The following is a 13,376-nucleotide window of genomic DNA, read 5'->3' on the forward strand; positions in this document are numbered from 1 at the left end:
TCTCCGACGCCACCATCCATAAGTCCTCTAAAGTACGAGCTCACTGGCGAGGCTGAATCATCGGAAATGAGCAAAGTAGAGGGCATGGATTGCGTTTACAGAGACCCCAGAGCACCCGTAGAGGCTCGTATCAAAGACCTACTTTCTCGAATGACATTGCAAGAGAAGGTCGGTCAGATGACCCAGATTGAGCGCCGTGTCGCCACCCCCGACGCGATCAAAGACCTCTCCATCGGTGCTTCCCTCTCTCTCTCTCTCTCTCTCTCTCTCTAGTAAACTGAAGAGTCATTTGGACTCCATTGAAAATGAACTTCTGAAGCAACTAACATATAGAAGTTCGCGTTCGGTTTTAGCTACGTAGATTACATATTTATGTATGCGCGTGCGCGTGTTTCAGTTATAAAATTTTCCCTGCAATTGGCGGACACTCTTTGTAGAGAGTATACTGAGTGCTGCTGCGTCTGGACCCTTTGCGAAAGCAGTGTCGTCGGATTGGGCTGATATGGTTGATGGGATTCAGAAGTCTGCGCTGGAGTCACGACTCGGGATACCTCTAATATACGGTATTGATGCTGTTCATGGGAACAATAATGTCTATGGTGCCACTATATTTCCTCACAATGTTGGCCTCGGAGCTACCAGGTTGGTCATGTTAGACTGAGTCCCTGCCTTCCAGGGTTGGTTTCTTACATAATTACTCACTTCTCGACGAAGTTAAAACATGCATAAAGAAAGAAAAAACTGATAATCTAAAAGTCTAGCTTTTTAGAAATGGCACTTAAATCACCATCATTCACGGAAAAATCATGGACTCCGTTATCGCATCAGTATCAATATTCCCGGACTCTCTGTTCAGTTCATGTGAAACTATAGGAAAAAATAATAGAATGAAGCAAACGGGTGAAGGGCAGGAGCAATCAACCAATGTCCTTCGTTTATAAGGCTATAAATGAATCAGTCTATTCGATAGCCTGCTCGGTACTCGCTCGGTTAAATTTGAATCGAACTCGACTTGTGAAAAGAAAGATCGCTCGTGTAAGCAGATACTCGCTCAAATTGTAAATGACACATACCCGATAAAATTCGACTCGAATCGGCTAAGGCTCGTTAAAGCTCGCTCGTTTATGCTCGAGTCGACTCGTTAGCTCGACTCGATTAAAACTCAGTCATATATTAATAAATATATACATATACCTATGTATATATACACATATATGTAGTAACTAATAATATAAGCAAACTACTTTTATAATAAAATATAAATAAGTAATCTAATTACTTATGTCTATATAGTGAATATACTTCATAAGTATATTTTATAATTTATATAATCATTAGTCGATAAAACTTAATAATTTAATATACTAGTATGTGGGAACAATATATGAAATAGATATATGCTATCATATTAAGTGTATGTACTAATAATATATGTAAGCATATAATATATTGTTATTTTAGATAAATATCAACTAGTTATATATTAATTATTTATAAATTTTATAAAATTTTATAATTCAACAGAGATTCTACTTGTTAGTTGTATAAATTTAATATTAGATTTTTTATTTTTTTAATTTATTAATTATTAAATCTTATTCAAAAAATAAAAAAAATCTACAATTCGAATTCGAGCTCGAGCTCGGCTCGACTTGAACTCGTTTGTGGAACGAGCTTGAGCTCGAGTTAAGTGTTTAGCTTAGCGAGTCGAGCTCGAACAAAGAATAAAAAAAAAAAAAAATCTTGAGCTTGGACTCGAGCTCGAGCTCTAATATTTTGAGTCGAGCCGAGCTTGGCAAGCGAAAAATGGGCTCGGCTCGGCTCGATAACAACCCTATTTGTTTTTTCATTTTTTAGTAGTTGATTTAACCATTTATATTTTGTTTTTATACTTGATCTCCTCAATTGTGATCGAGACTCTTTTATAAATGGATTGACGTGTGGAATATTAAATTTAATGGAGTAGAGTGTAGTATTAGAATTCGAATTCAGAATTTTTGTTTTGATACTGTATGATATTTGTACCATTTATTAAAAAAATTTAAACTAAAGAAAAGAGGTGGATTTAATATTTGTATTTTGGCTTTAACTGGTTGCACATGATTTATTTTCTAGGGACGCTGACTGACAAAGAACCATTACAGCAATCCTTTTTGTATTTTGTGTTCTTCTTAGGGTTGTAAGACTACTGGTGTGGATTGGAAAAATTGATCAGTTCGAATCGATAGTTTTATTGGTCTGTCTTGGGGTATAGTTTTTTTGGATCGGGCCAGACCGAAACCAGCCGAATGTGTGTATATATAGATATTTTAAATATTATATATAATATATATTATTTTATATAATAATTGTATAATTTTCATCCAAGAGATCACTATTAACCATATATATAATGGAATTATTTAATATTTATTAATCATATATAAAATGTTAAAGAGATAATTTAATTTAAATTTTATTAATTTAATTAATTTTTGTATTAATTTTCTATAAAAAAAAATATATTTATAAACCGAATGGGCCGACCAAACAGTCCGGTTCGGCAAAAATGATGGACCGAAATGGAAGGTTTTTAGTGGTGTAGCTTCAGAACCACTGGTATTTTTGAACTTGCGACAGGGATGCTGATTTGGCTCGAAGGATTGGGGAAGCAACGACCATTGAAGTTAGGGCAAGCGGCATTCACTATACTTTTGCTCCTTGTGTGGCTGTAAGTATTATACATTTAACTTTTTTCTGGAGACTTATTTTTCATAAAATGGTTGCTATTTCGAGAATTTAGTTAATTCTTGCATTATAAATAAATCAACAGAGTTTTTTGAATTCTGAGAAGATCGCTATATAAATCACAATCAAGGATGATGTGCTAGACCTCTCGATAATATTTGTACATGGGGGTTCTGACAGGTATGTAGAGATCCCTGATGGGGGAGATGTTGACCGATTCTTGCTCATGAAGACGTTCATGAGTGGGAGTCTATCATCTTAAGAGTCCTTTAAGTGGTCCAACACTCCTCCATCAATTTAAACTGATCCCATAAAAATAGGATCACGTGGGACACGTAAACACTGAAATTTGATGGGGATTTTGGCTATAAATACATGTGTTTGGTCCCCAAACTCACTCACTCAATTCCCTTCGGTAATACACCATCTAAATAGAGTAGAGAAGAGTTTGAAAGAGCCAAACACAGTGAGAAACGTAACTTTTTCAATGAATTGCATCAATGGCTGGAGGTAAGATTTCTTGGCATTAAACCCTTCAATTCTCATTTATAAAGGTATTATTCCGCATTAGAGAATTTTATTTAAGTCTAACAGTTGGTATCAGAGCTTTAAAAACCTCTGTCTTGATGTTTAAATTAAAAAATCGCAGTTCCTCTGTTTTTGGCCGAAATTTGAAATTTTTTTTTTTTTGGGTTTTGATTTTTGGACGTTTTTTATTTGAAAGAAGTTTAGAAATCATAAAGAAATATTTTTTTCTAAGCTTTCTGTGATTAAAAACATGATTTTTGATGTGAAAATCACTGTGAAATGCAAAAATCGCGCTGTGTGTGGAGGTAGAAGACGACGCGAACGACATGTCGTTTTCAAGCTTGTTGAAAACGACATGTCGTTTTCAGCAGCACATTATTTCATTCGGTACTGCTAAACGATAGGTCATTTTCAATTTGATGAAAACGACATGTCGTTTAGCATAAGGATGCTTATTCCCGTATACTACTAAACGACACGTCGTTTTCAATTTAATGAAAACGATATGTCGTTTTGTTTCGGAGCCCGTTCAAGTGTAATGACAAAAACGACACGTCGTTTTTCAATTGATGAAAACGACATGTAGTTTTATTCGGTAGTCTTTTATCAAGCATGAAGATAAACGACATGTCGTTTTAAGTTTCAGTAAAACGACATGTCGTTTAGAGGCTGTCTCTGTTTTAAGAAATGGGCAAAACGACACGTCATTTTTTTCCTTCTAGAAAAACGACATGTCGTTTATATGGTGCAGTGTATAAATAAAATAAAATAAAATAAAAGAAGGAATTTTTTTTTTCCCATTTTTAAATGGCTTGAATAGTGGGTTTTTGGGTCTATGCCCTTTGTGCTTATAATTTTTTATTTTTTATTTTTAATTATATGCAATATGGATATTTGTTTATTATGCTCATATTTAGTTTGCATGAATTGATTAATTTTTTACTTTTTACATGCAATTTTTGATGAGTATATAGTTTAGAGCATGAGATTAAATGTTATACATAATATTATAATCTAGATAGTGCAATATTTATGCTTATATTATGAATCTTTTGTGCATAGTTATAACATGTGAGTATTAGTTAAAATTATGTAATTCACAATATTAAGCTAGTCTTATGCAATTTAAATATCTAGTGATCCATATAGTTTTATGTTAATTAGAGAATAGTCACAGCATCTTTAATTAAGTAAAAGTATAATGATTGATTAGGATCACATAAGAAATATTAGACATTAATTGTAATTAATTATACATGAATATAATAAATTTTATCCCACAGGAATTTTTATTATATTTATATTATTAATTAGGATAAAATATCAAATTATTCATAAATTACCCGCAGGAATTATGAATGAAGTAAATAATTTGATAGTTTTATCATAAAAGTTTAAGATAGAATACACATCAAGATCATAATATACCCTTTAGAATTATGAATTAAGTAATTATATTGATAAAATTCTATCATATGGATTAATTGGATCTACTGGTATTAAAAATTTAGTCCACAGGCAATTTTATGTCATTAGATTCAATTTTTAGGCATGATTTACATTGGTAAAACATGAATATTTATTTAGGCCTCAATTTTAACGTAAACATGTAATCTATATGCAGTTACACAACCTACAAATTTCTCTGATATTCGTTATGATATCCCTGAACTTAAGGGAGATAACTATAAGGTCTGGAAGGAGAGAATTCTTCTTCATTTAGGGTGGATGGACATAGATTATGCTATTAGGAAAGACGAACCACCAGCTGTAACTGATACCAGTAATGCAGCAGACATCGCACTTTATGAGCAATGGGAGCGATCTAATCGCCTAAGCATGATGTTCATTAAGACTAGAATATCAGTTAGTATTCGTGGTTCTGTCGATCAGCATGAAAAGGTCCAAGACTTGCTAAAAGCCATTGATGAACAATTTGTCACTTCAGACAAGGCACTAGCAAGCACCCTAATTATGAAGTTCTCATCCCTAAGACTCACCAGTGTAAAAGGTGTGTGTGAGCACATCATGCAAATGAGGGACAATGTGGCTCAATTGAAGAAACTCGAGGTTGAAATGTCGGAGTCCTTCCTAGTGCACTACATCCTGAACACACTCCCGCATCAATATGGACCCTTCAAAATCTCTTACAACACACATAAGGATAAATGGTCAATTAATGAACTCATGACCATGTGTGTTCAAGAGGAAGGGAGACTGATGATGGAACAGGGTGAAAGTGCAATGCTGGCAACGCATGGAAATGGCAAATATCAAGCCAAACTGAAGGGAAAAGACAAAATACCTCCCTAATGTGGTATTAAGAAAGATTTCAAGTATTTCTTCTGTAAAAAGAATGGACACATGAAGAAAGAATGCGTCAAATTCCAGAAATGGCTTGCAGACAAAGGTAATTCGACCTCACTTGTTTGTTATGAATCTAAAATGGTTAATGTCAATATTAACACATGGTGGATTGATTCTGGATCAAACAATCCACATTTCGAATTCCTTGCAGGGTTTGCAAAACCTAAGGAAACCAGTGGGAAGTGAGCGAAGCATCTTATCAGGAAATAAGATGGGCTCGCATGTGGAAGTTGTTGGAACTTGCTATTTAATTTTATCTAATGGTTTTGTTTTAAAGTTGGAAAAGACCTTTTAGTTTCAAGACTAAAACTGATTCTCATACATTTAAATATATTGACCGATTCTTGCTCATGAAGACGTTCATGAGTGGGAGTCTATCATCTTAAGAGTCCTTTAAGTGGTCCAACACTCCTCCATCAATTTAAACTGATCCCATGAAAATAGGATCACCTGGGACACGTAAACATCGAAATTTGATGGGGATTTCGGCTATAAATACATGTGTTTCGTCCCCAAACTCACTCCCTCAATTCCCTTCGGTAATACACCATTTAAATAGAGTAGAGAAGAGTTTGGAAGAGCCAAACACAGTGAGAAACGCAACTTTTTCAGTGAATTGCATCAATGGCTGGAGGTAAGATTTCTTGGCGTTAAACCCTTCAATTCTCATTTATAAAGTGTTATTCCGCATTAGAAAATCTTATTTAAGTCTAACAGGAGAAGCTACAAGAGTTACAGTGAAGACACTGAAATTGTTAGAAATATGACTTCCATTGTCACAGGTTTGCAGGGCCAGCCACCCCGTGAACACCCAAAAGGCTACCCTTTTGTGGCTGGGAGGTAGAGAAAAAGCCATTAAAACTTGTTTGAGATTTACTTGGAATCTGGAAATACTTTTTCCTTCTTCTTTTTCCTCTCTTGGTATACTCCACTGTCTATCCAAAATTATGCTGTCCTGCTTTCATATCTTCTGATCTTAGATGGTTATACAACTAACATACCTCTTGACAATCTCAAGCTTTTTTACTTACCTTGTTTTGTGTTTTCCATTCATAATGTAGATATAGCTTGATTGTGAGTTCCTCCATTAACAGCCATTCATTCGACTCTCTCATAAGTCCACTTTTGATTCCAGAAACAATGTTATTGCTTGCGCAAAGCATTTTGTCAGAGATGGGGGTACGGACAGGGAAATAAATGAGGGAGATACCATATCATCATATGAGGACCTCGAGAGGATCCATATGGCACCTTATCTGGACTGCATTTCTCAGGGAGTTTCCACTGTTATGGCATCCTTTACTAGCTGGAATGGGCACAAACTTCATGCCCATCGCTTTCTCCTTACAGAAATATTAAAAGATAAGCTAGGTTTTAAGGTAAAAATACTCATATTCTGAAGCAAATCTATTTTCTTTCTTTTGTCAATTCACAGTATTATAATTGGGTGTATGGGTATTCTGCTGGCGAAATAGTTTTTGCAAATTTTGGCTGATTATTTGCTATCTCTTTAGTCTCTAATTTTTCATCTTGATTAGTTGATGAAAACTCTCATTCTGATTTTCTTCTTTTTTTTCTCTCTCTCTTTTTCATTTTCTTAATTGAAAAAAAGGGTGGGGGAGCTATTAGAGATATAATATTTACAGTAATCAAACTGCATTTTTGGCTAAAATTACAGTTTTTCCGCATCTGGATAAATTTTTGGGCAAAATTCTCTTGCAGGGTATTGTAATTTCTGACTGGGAAGGACTTGACCGACTAAGTAAACCTCATGGCTCAAACTATCGTTACTGCATTTCCACTGCTGTTAATGCAGGAATAGATATGGTAGGGAGTGAAATACAATTCCAAAGCCTCACCTAAGGTTGCTTGCTTTGTTTTTGCCTTCCTTTGCCTGAATGAAAAATTATGCAGGTGATGGTGCCTTTGAGATACAAACTATTCGTGGAGGATTTGATATTTCTGGTTGAATCAGGGGAGATACCGATTACCAGGATTGATGATGCAGTTGAACGAATTCTTAGAGTGAAGTTTGTTGCCGGTCTTTTTGAATTTCCTTTCACAGATAGATCTTTGCTTGATAAAGTTGGTTGCAAGGTAATGTTTGTAGAATTTTTAAATATTTAATCAAAAGCATTCTCTATTTCCATCAAGCTAAATTAGTCTACTCTCCTTGAAGGTGATCATTATTCTGCCCTTCTCTCTATTACAACCATAGATGAAGAGAGGAAAACAAGTTCTCATCAGGAAGTGGATTATTTTTTTTTTCCCATAAATGATTGAAAAACGCAATTGATTAGGTCCTTTCTCTCAAATTCTAATTCATCCACATTGTCCCTTGGGAAAATAGTGGGAATGGCCTGAACCTGTGGCTAAAATTTGATCACTGCAAACAGACAGCTAGTGATTTAACTTTACTATCACCTGAAACTCCTTAATTTCACAAAAATAATTAGAAAAACAATGACATACCATTATGTTAGAAGAATGGATCATTGGCAATTACATAATGAAAGAGTAGATAATCTTTATTGAAGAGAGAGGCGAAGGGAGAGGTGAAGGCAGGAGGATTTATAAAGGCTGTGAATCTCATTAGAGTTCTCAGAAAAGAGTGGATCCTGATAAAGAAATAGAAACAGTTGCTACAATTTTATTGTCATGATTTACAATGCTTTTAGTAAGGAGTAGGAAGGGGACAAAGAGAAAGAACGCTTTTAGTTAACAAATGGATTGAAAATGGTTTCCTCTCTTGCTTCAGGAAAGCCATATCTCTGTATATTTATAATATTTGTACAATAAGAGATATAATCGGAACAGTCACAGTTGGCCATCATCAGATACAATAACAGTTTCATCTTTATCATTTTGGTTCGAAAAAATTTCTTTATTTTCACTTGGCCTTAACTTTATCTTTCTGTGCATTTTCATCTGCTTCAATAACATCCAACTGTAGCATGCAACCTATGTTTTATTTCTCCAAAGCTGAGGTAAAGCTTTAGCTACCTGCAGTTGCATCGAGATCTAGCACGTGAAGCAGTCCGCAAGTCCTTGGTCCTTCTGAAAAATGGAAAAGATCCTAACAGACCTTTTCTTCCTTTGGACAAAAATGCTAAAACAATTCTTGTTGCTGGTACACATGCTGATGATCTTGGATATCAGTGTGGGGGGTGGACAGAAACTTGGTATGGAGGCAGTGGAAGGATTACAATCGGTATGCAACTGTAACACCCACTTCCCGTAGCCTAGGTGTGTCACGTATTTTTCATGAAAATAAACCCGGCAAGCGATTCTCTAATTTCATAATTGAAAAATAAACTGAAGTAATTTATTCTAAAATAAATTGTCTAATAAAAATTTGTCTTCCAAAAACATTAAAGGAATAAACTGAATAAATTCATGTCATAAAAGACACGTTTTATTTGAGAAAGTCTGAACTAAAACTAAAATGCTCATTCTACTCCTGGCCTGCCTGCTCGTAATCATCATCTTCACCTGGGTGGTTAAAAACATGAAAATAAACTAAAGTGAGTCGATGACTCAGTAAGAAATCTATCACAACGAAAACGAATAAACATAAGATTTTCATAAGAACTTTCATGCTGAGCTTAAAATTCATGACTATTCATGCTGATGCTTATGCTATGTATGACTGATTTATCTGAACTAACTGACTGATTTATCTGACTGGCTAACACACTTAACCCTGTGTGCAAGGTTGTGCACCAGCCCCACATCCCGCTACAGCAAGGGGAACTGCTGATAGTATTCTAGCATACTATGGTGGACCACGACTGTGTTCGTGGCTTGCACACCACCCTAAAACTGAACTGCATTGGTACCATGCATCTGAATGACCATCTTATTAACTGATCTGAACTTATCTTACGCTTGAAATTAAGATGGCTTACGTGTCTTATACACATGAGATGCATGACATATTACATACATAAATCATAATTTCTGAATTTAAACGTGATGCGGAATGACATAATCGTATGCTATGCTGGATGACATGCTTGTATATGACATGAGCGGTTCATAAATAATGGTTATCAAAGAACTGGCTTGAATAATACATGCATATAAGTTAACTGTGATGATCCTAATTTATGATCAAATTTACTTACCTCGATGCGTTTCTTCTTGAATAATACATCGTAACTTGAGACCTATAATCAATAAATAACTATGACTAAATTTGTCTGAAAACAATAAATAAATACTAATATCTTAACTAAATTTGGAATTCTAAAAGATAGTCAAACAAATATTTTGCTTAACACTAAAATCAAATAATTCATAGTATTTAAATTACTTAAATACTAATAACATATTATGATATAGAAGAATACTTGGCTATTTTAAAATAAGTCATAGAACTTAAATTCTTAAAATAAATTTCCTTTCTTAACATAATTATTCAATCTTATAAGAAATCCAATAAATATTAATATTGTTTAAATATTCATAACATACTAATTTTATTAAAATCTGACTAAATAGATAAATGAATATTAATTAAAATAATAGGCTCCAAAATATACTGAAAAACACATTTTAAATTCTTTCAACACTTTCTTATAAAAATGAGCATTTGACTAATATATTCATTTAATAACATTAAACTCAACTTCAAATATAATGACATATTAATACTCATAATTAACATACACTTAAAAATAAAGCTATAAATGTAATCGTACTTAAAACACTGAAGATACTATGGGAAGGGATTAGAAAGGGTATAAAAGTAATATCTTTTAAACACTTGCACTGAGTGAAATAAACCTAAAAAGCAACTAATACATTCTGCAGAGAAACAGAGGCAACGGGAGGGGCGTGCGAGACAGAGGACTCACCGAGAGGAGGTATACGACGAAGATGGGCTGCGCGACGGTCGTTGGCTGTCGGAAAAGGAGTAGGTGCCACGGGGGAGAGCTGGTCGGCGGCTTCTGTGGTGGCTGGTCGGTGGTTCGACGTCCCTCTAGGTGGCTACCGTTGAAGCGAAACAGAGGCTTCGGCCTTCACGTCCGTGGCTGCTGCGGCGTGTCTTCGCGGCTGGGGATGGTCCAGTGTCTTCCAAGGTGGCTAGTGGTGGCATCGGCGTGTTCTGAGCAGCATGGAGTCGCCGTGGTTGATGATGGTTCGCGGCACAACATATTGGGTGCTCTGTTTCGTGAGAGAAAAACAGAGTCATGCTCTTCTGATCAATCCATGCGACGTTAGTTTCTGTTTTGGTCTAACGAAGTCGACAGCACTACAGGTAGCGGGGCTGAGCAAGGCTCGAAGTGGTTCTTGGTCTGCGGCGTGAGGTTTTCTTTATGCAGAAGATCTAGTGTATAAACATATATATATATATATATATATATATAAATAGGTGGTAGAGAACACCCTAAAAATAAAACCCTAGGGAAAGAGACGTGCATGCATGGGAGTGGAGACGTGCGGGGCGGAGAGGAGGGAAAACGTGGAACTTAAAATATGAGAGTAGTTATCCTAATAACAATAAAATCTTAAATAGTAATAATAATCATAATACGATAATAATAATAACAAAAATAATAAATTTATAGCTATATGAAAAAAATTTACATAAAACTTATCTTATATCCTAATCTTAGGATCGGGTTGTTACAAACTGCCCTCCTTATAAAAATTCCGTCCTCGGAATTTGCTAATACCTCAAGTAACCTACAAACTTGTCCATCACACTATTTCTATGTTTCTATTTTAGATCTTCGATCATTTAGTCGAGCCTATCAGTTCAAAATTTTAAACCTCAATTATTAAATCCTAAATCTCTCATATTTTTCTAATCATTTTACTCGTGCACTTACTAACAATAAAATATGAGAGTAGTTATCCTAATAACAATAAAATCTTAAATAGTAATAATAATCATAATACAATAATAATAATAACAAAAATAATAAATTTATAGCTGTATGAAAAATTTTTACATAAAACTTATCTTATATCCTAATCTTAGGATTGGGTTGTTACAGCAACTCTTATGAATACCAAGCAATATGCTGACTTTCACTATCAAAGTGATGTTATTTAGCATTTAAGAATGATTATTTCTTATCTTTTAAGGCTGATTTTTCATTCATTGTGCTACTTGCTAATATTTTAATTTTTACTTGTTGTTCTTTCTATTCACCTTTGTAAGACTGGTTTTTGTTCATATGCATCTAAGTTTATCACCGAAGCCAGTTGTCATCTGTCTTAATCCCAGCCCTACTAGTTCAGAGTTAATTTGACTAAACTGTAATCCATTTTTGGAAGATATTAAAATATGCAAGAGGCTTACTCCGTTCGGTCTGTTTCCATAGTGATATATGATCACACAACTTTCTTTGGTGGTCAAATGTATCATGCAATATGTTTTTCCATAAGCATGCCTAGGTTCACATCTATCCCACCATCCCACTCTCAAAAGAAATAAACATAGAAAGAAAAACAGTATTTTTGCTATGTCCAGTCAGGTTCTTATTTTTGTTGCAACATGGTTTGATCTTTTAACGTTTCAATATGGCATCTATGGACCACAATTTTCCCATCAGAAGATTTTATTTTTTTATTCTTTTTTGAACATAATGCCTTAGATGCAAATTGGCACTCAAAATGTCGTTGCACTTTAGGCACAACCATCTTGGATTCCATCAAAGAAGAAGTGGGAGATGAAACGGAGGTAATTTATGAGCAATATCCATCAGCAGACACTTTAGCACGTCGGGACATATCTTTTGCCATTGTAGCTGTTGGTGAAGAAGCCTATGCAGAGACACCTGGTGATAATTCAGAGCTCGAAATCCCCTTGTTTGGAGACGACATAGTGAGTGCAGTCGCTGACAACATCCCCACATTGGTGATTTTAGTATCTGGAAGACCCTTAGTTTTGGAGCCAGGGCTTTTGGAAAAGATAGATGCTCTAAGTGTTGCTTGGCTGCCTGGAAGTGAAGCCGGAGGTATTGCTGATGTTGTCTTTGGGGATCATGACTTCATAGGCCGACTACCACTAACATGGTTTAAACAAGTTGAACAACTGCCTTTGCATGTTGGAGTCATTTCATATGATCCTTCATTTCCCCTGGGCTTTGGTTTGGCATACAGTAAGGAGAAATCTCCAAACTGATTAGTTCCTCAAAACAACTTACGCAGAGACAGCTGATCTATGAACAGATTTTCCACTGGTATGAAAGTTGTCTGTACTCCATCTCCATGTTTTTGTTGTATCCTGCCACAGTCCCATTTCAACCGGTTTCTTGTTGTTGCCTTGTAAACTGTGCATGTGGCCCATGCATTGTTATATTTATTATAGATTGTGATATTAAATATGTGAATTTATTGAATGTGGGTTATTATTTATTTTAGTGAACCATTATCTCTAAGAGATGCATTGGTTCAATGGTAAGGGTGTGTTGTTTCTTATGAAAGGGTATGAGTTCAAACCACCATAGCTACACTTTGTTTGTTTAATTTTAACAAGGCATGGAATTAGCCTAAGGGGCGCGTGGGCCAGGCCCGAAGAAACACAATGCTTGGTCCAAAGAGAGGTCACGCATGGGCTGAAGAGACACTATGCTTGGGCCAAACAAACACAATGCTTGGCATGGGAAGAGGCACAATGCATGGGCCGAACCGGCCCGTTTGAAGACTCATTTGGATGGGTGCAATGCTTCAAAATATATTCATCAGAAATGGTGAAGGTGGGTTTCGAACCAGTGACCTCCCTTGGAGAAGGGAGGTGT

General features: G+C 35.2%; 1 pseudogene; it reads left to right on the plus strand.

Annotated features, from left to right (window-relative positions):
• On the plus strand, positions 1-12,923 carry LOC109007645 (annotated as a pseudogene).
• Positions 12,924-13,376: the final 453 nt, after the last annotated feature.

This window comes from Juglans regia, chromosome 14 (genome assembly GCF_001411555.2).
Source record: "Juglans regia cultivar Chandler chromosome 14, Walnut 2.0, whole genome shotgun sequence".
Taxonomy (NCBI): domain Eukaryota; kingdom Viridiplantae; phylum Streptophyta; class Magnoliopsida; order Fagales; family Juglandaceae; genus Juglans; species Juglans regia.